This window comes from Aegilops tauschii, chromosome 4 (assembly GCF_002575655.3).
Source record: "Aegilops tauschii subsp. strangulata cultivar AL8/78 chromosome 4, Aet v6.0, whole genome shotgun sequence".
Classification (NCBI taxonomy): Eukaryota; Viridiplantae; Streptophyta; class Magnoliopsida; order Poales; family Poaceae; genus Aegilops; species Aegilops tauschii.
Window position 1 is genome coordinate 301,778,688 of NC_053038.3, and position 5,301 is coordinate 301,783,988.

Below are 5,301 nucleotides of genomic sequence, written 5' to 3' on the forward strand. Positions count from 1 at the left end.
AAAAAATTATTGTATGTTAGAAAACTGTTCACCGTATATGTCAAAATTGTTGATGTAATTCAAAAGAGTGTTCACAAAACACAAGAGTGTTCATCCAGTATTAAGAAATGTTCATCACGTAATTGCACATTATCAGTTGCAAAACTAGGTCACCGTGTTTCAGAAATTGTTCACCTTAAACTAAAAAAGTATATATTTTTTTCATCATGTATTAGACGGTAAATTTTATTTGAAAACTCGATGCATATACCTCATGTATTTGAAAAATATTCCTACCATTCAAAAAAATGGTAATCATATATTTAAAAGTGTTTAATGTGTATAACAAACTGTTTCTGTTCGTATGAAAAGTGTACAACGTATAGGAAGACATTCATCATGTATTTGAAAATGTTAAACGTGTATAAAAAATATTCATATGTATACAAAATGTAGACATCAAAACATATACAAAAAATGTTAAACATGCAAATTTCTTATGTATATGAAGACATAAAATCTATATGAAAAAAATAGACACCACACGATATATACACGAAAAATGCTTATATATACACACATCATATATATAGAAAGTCTATTTAAGACCCAGGGTGAGGAATAAGTAATTCTTCACCCTGGTCAGTCCGCCGTGTGACGGTCTGGTTCAACCCAGCACAAACCGATGTAAATTTATAGCAATTTTTTTTTATCATGCCGCTGTAATTTTACGTTGACGCAGGAAGGTCGTGGGGATTAGGAGCTAGCCCACCCCATACATCAATAGATGCGAGCGGTTTCGTCTGAACGCCGACTAGCGAGCGGTGATTGGCGGCGTGCTGGACGGCGACGTGCTCGGCGGAGAATTCTCATCGGATGATTCCCTCGCTCCCCTGTCCATCTCTCCCCCGTCCTCTCGTGCGACTCGGAGACCGACAACGGCAGCGGTGATGGAGCGTACAACGATTTTGCGGCGGCGACCAATCCCAAATCCATCCCACTGCTCAGTCGGATAAGGCGCTTGCGACAACCAACATTCACCGAACCAGATTTTCCATTTCCTCGACAGGCGGCTCCGGCACAGGTTCTCCACGTTTCTCACGCTCCCTCTTCTTCTCTCTGCTTCCCTTCCAACCCCAGCTCGCCCTGCTAGATCTGAATGATTGCCTTGCAGGAATGAAAGTGCGCCCTATGTTCAGATTCCAGAAGCTATGCCACGGCCGCCTACAATTCCACCCAGGATAGCTAATTTGCATGCATGTTTGATTTCTGATCTCTTCCCAATCTGTCCTGTTCATTCAGTTTTATACGGTCATAGTTTAGCTAGGCTCCATATATCCGTAGTTGCAAAACAATTCTTGAGATTTCCTTGGTAAAATTTCTGGAATATTACATAATATTGCCTGTGCCATCATAACCATTTGTTTATCCCCTAGTATAAAAATACCAAAGTGAGGTCTCTATACATACATACGAGAAGCACCTCTTTAATTGTAATTTGCTGGTAGAAACATCGACCCGTTATTACTGGACATGAAGTAGCTTTTACAAATGCTATAGGTAATTGCGTGGAAATTGATCTGAGAAATTGTTGTCGAGATAGGTAATTACATACTTGAGAACAGTTGCTCTTTAAGATTTCTTGAGCTTTATTCCGGGTGCTCAAGTGAAGCAATTGCTTCTCATTGAAGGGTATGTTTCTTTCTTGGACGGGTCAGGTTGTTCCTATTTTCTCTTTTATTCAGATTGGATTTGTAAATCAGAAAGTGTGATGCTCAACGAGATTCAGGTCGCGCTAAGACATCAACGATCAGTGCCGACAAGCCTCCACTATCTATTGCAGAAATGAAGAACCGTGTTGATTGCTTATCTTGAATATGATTTTGGGCAAATAGGACCTGACTAGCTTCTAAATCTGCTGAACTGTACTGATCATAGTGTGAAACTAATTTTGCTTTTGCTCTTCTAAAGGCCATCTCACGTTGATTCATAATTTGCCAGAGGAGATGGCTCAGTTGGAAGTTATGTTCAGTTTCTTGATCCTTATGCTAATTCTCTGTCCATTTGTAAGACAGCTGGTGATGTTCAGAATAATAAGGGAAGTGCCTTGCACCTGAATGTCAAATGAAAAAGTAGAGCTGAAGGTTGTGATCTGTATCCTTGCCATGGTTGCTCCTTGCTGATACAGGCTTTTATATTTGAATGCTCGCTACTCTCGCACATATATAGATTTTTCATTATAGATGCAAATTTGGAGCCGCTTAAATTTGCTTGCCTGTCGTTTTACTTAGCAATCTGCAAGAAAAAGAAGGACACCATAGATTGCTTGGCAATAAAGATCGACATAAATTAGCAATTTGTGTGTAGCCTTAGAAGTCTATATATTTATTAAATTCTGAATTACTTGTGCTCGCGTCCTTAATGTGATGGTTGCTTTGCCTTATGATCAAATTCTCAATTGGTAATGGTGACTACATTAGACTGTTTAAGCAACTAAGCAACTCAAGTCCCCTCGTGACTACAAGTCATGAGTGGCCGCTGCACTATTCTTGTATGTTCTTCTATTTTCAATGGAAGCATTCAATCATATTTGTTTTTTTCTCTCACATCAGTTTATATACCTCTCCATGGATCATTCAGGTGTAAAAATATGGATTTTCACTTTCGACCTGCAGTATTTGACGGTCTCTGTGTGGAGGGTTTCAGAACTTTCTCTAGGCGCAGACCTGAATACTAGCAGTACACGCTTGCAGCTAGCAAAAAATGCAAGATGCAGGGTCGTGTTTTCTTTTTCCAATGCATGGTAATGAAGCATGTTAATCCTCAAGTGTTATATGTGCGCTTGTGTGTTGGTATACTTCTGAGAACTGAAAATATTTTGTTTTCAGGTATCTGTTCAGGTGGATGACTGCTAATTTATGTGGGATAGGAATGTCTTCATATTTGTGGTGGGTACAAGTAATATTAAATTGAAATTTGAGGCCCTCTTTTCATTACAACCAGTGGCAAAATTTAGGTTTTGGTGAGAAGAAAGGTGAACCTAATGGCTACAGCACTATCAAGAAGAATGTTTTAATCACTGGAGAAATTGAGGAACAAATGAAGTTGATAGAAGAACGAGCAATAAATATCTATTAAACACATATATAGATTGCTTGGCTATAAAGATCGACATAAATTAGCATTACTTGTTTTGGGCATAGCTGAACGTACAAGCTTAATACTACTGAAATTCTAAAATCGATCAGAAGTAATGTTTGGTTTTGTTCATAGGTCGTCCCCTGTTTTGTCATTCCAACTAACTGAAAGAGATTGTAATTGGGTCAACAAATGGCATACATTTTTTTAAGCTGACAAACCTATTTTGTTGAAAATCTGAACTTTGTAGTTCAGTAGCTATTGTGTAGGTGTATTTCAATCTTATGGCTTTTTTTGCTTGAGATTCGTATACTGTATGATGTTGAGTTTGTTCACATTAACCTATGTTCCTATTTTGCTGAGTTATCCACTGAAATATGCTTAATTTCTTCTTAATTCCCCGTGTTTACTACCACAGTACCACTATATTTGATATGTTTTTATTTAGTTCCATTTAATATTGATTCAGCTATATTATGGGTGGCTTTGGCATTTTCCCCTTACAATCGTGTGTCTGACGAATTATGGGGAGTGCCTCTTTCACACTAATGTTCATTGCAAACTAATCATGAAATTCAATTACTTCAGGTCTTTACTTTCAACATGATCTACCTCCAATTTTTTGCTCCTCTTGTTTCATCACAAAGCAATGAAGTTTAGTACTCCCTCTGTTCACTTTTATAAGACGCTGTAGACATTTCAGACAGTGCCTAAAACAGTTCAATCTTAGCTGTCTGAAACGTCTTATAAAAATGAACGGAGGGAGTAGCATAACTTCTAGTAGTATTAAGAAAATCCATATTGAAGGGACTTAAGATACTTCTATGTTTTATTTTGATGACACTCAGGTGTCAGACTAGTTAGACTTAGACATTGTTGTAAATAGTTGCTAGACACAGACTAGTTCAATACAACGACTCCTACCATTGAAGCTGGCACAGTTTGATAAAAGACATGGTTAGTGAGCATTTAAACAATAGTTACAGAATTTGGCTTTTTGTCTCGTTTCTCACTATACTTTTGATTCACCTGCAGCTAGCATGTTATGGGTTCATGTGATTCTGATGAATTTGGTACATCAAAAATCCCACTGTGATATCTTTGATTTTGACATTATATTATTTCTAGTTCAGGGAAGTGAAGCCTATTAGTCATAAAGTGTACATGTGCTTCTGTGATGTTGGTATACTTTCAAGAATTGAAATATTCTATTTTTTTCAGTATCTGTTCAAGTGGATGACGGTTAATGTACAAGGGATAGAGAGTCATGTCTTCATATTTATGGTCGATAAGAGTAATGTGCAATTGAAATTCAAACCTTCGTTACTAATAACCAATAGCAAGGTTTAGGTTTTGTGAGAAGAAAAGTGAACCAAAGGCGATAGTACTATTAATAGGATACTGTGTTTCTTCCAGCCCATGGATAAGAATGTTTCAGTCGTTGCAGAGATAGCTGAACAGATGAAGTTGGCGTAAAATCTATGGTCACCTATTGGTTCAAGATCAAGTTTGACAGTAGTCAGTTTGCAAGTTCGATAGCATTCAATTTTGTAATAGTGATTTCTGAAAAATAATAATCATGCTGCTGGTTACTTAGTGCTCAGTGGCATTCAGTTACGTCCAAACGAATTTTATTTGTAATCTTAAGATGGCTTTTGTTACGTGAGTATTTCTTGGAACCACTACACGGAATCTAGTATTTACTAGACCGCTTTGTTATTCCATGGTTACCAAAAATTCCTTGTGTACAAAATCAACCAGTGACCTATGTTTCTTACGGTTACTAAAAATGCCTCCTACGGAATTGTGATAGTGGCCTATGTTACTTAAATCAATCACGTACCATATTTCATTTTTAGTAGAAAACCGGTGTACTCAGTCCAATGTAAACATCAATATATCTGAGGCAAAATACCTGAACTATAGAAAGGCAGACTTATATCTGGAAAAAATTAAGAACGCCTCACTACTGTAAGATTATCTGATTAGCCGTAAAATTACAGCAAGAGGCGCTCTGTGGGTTGCTCGCCTACAGGAAGTAATTGACTCACATGCAAACCATAAGATTACCTTGCACTCTTTTCTTTACAGCTGTTTTAGTGCGGAGACCCGTTTCTGATTCAAAGCTATAATATTACCTCACAAAAGTTCTGTTTCTTTCCCCTCAAAAAAAAAGTTCTGTTT

The 5,301-nt window shown here is 37.4% G+C and overlaps 1 long non-coding RNA gene across 2 annotated transcripts; it reads left to right on the top strand.

Annotated features, from left to right (window-relative positions):
* The first annotated feature begins 744 nt into the window (after positions 1–744).
* On the top strand, positions 745–4,799 carry LOC109755806 (uncharacterized). 2 transcript variants are annotated; one of them, XR_012182043.1, is made up of 5 exons: positions 745–1,063; positions 1,154–2,123; positions 2,620–2,782; positions 2,868–2,927; positions 2,996–3,353. It is a non-coding gene; the product is annotated as an uncharacterized lncRNA (long non-coding RNA). The 2 variants fall into 2 exon arrangements; XR_012182044.1 differs by lacking the exon at positions 2,996–3,353 and adding an exon at positions 4,339–4,799 and having other exon boundaries at positions 755–1,063.
* The last annotated feature ends 502 nt before the right edge of the window (positions 4,800–5,301 follow it).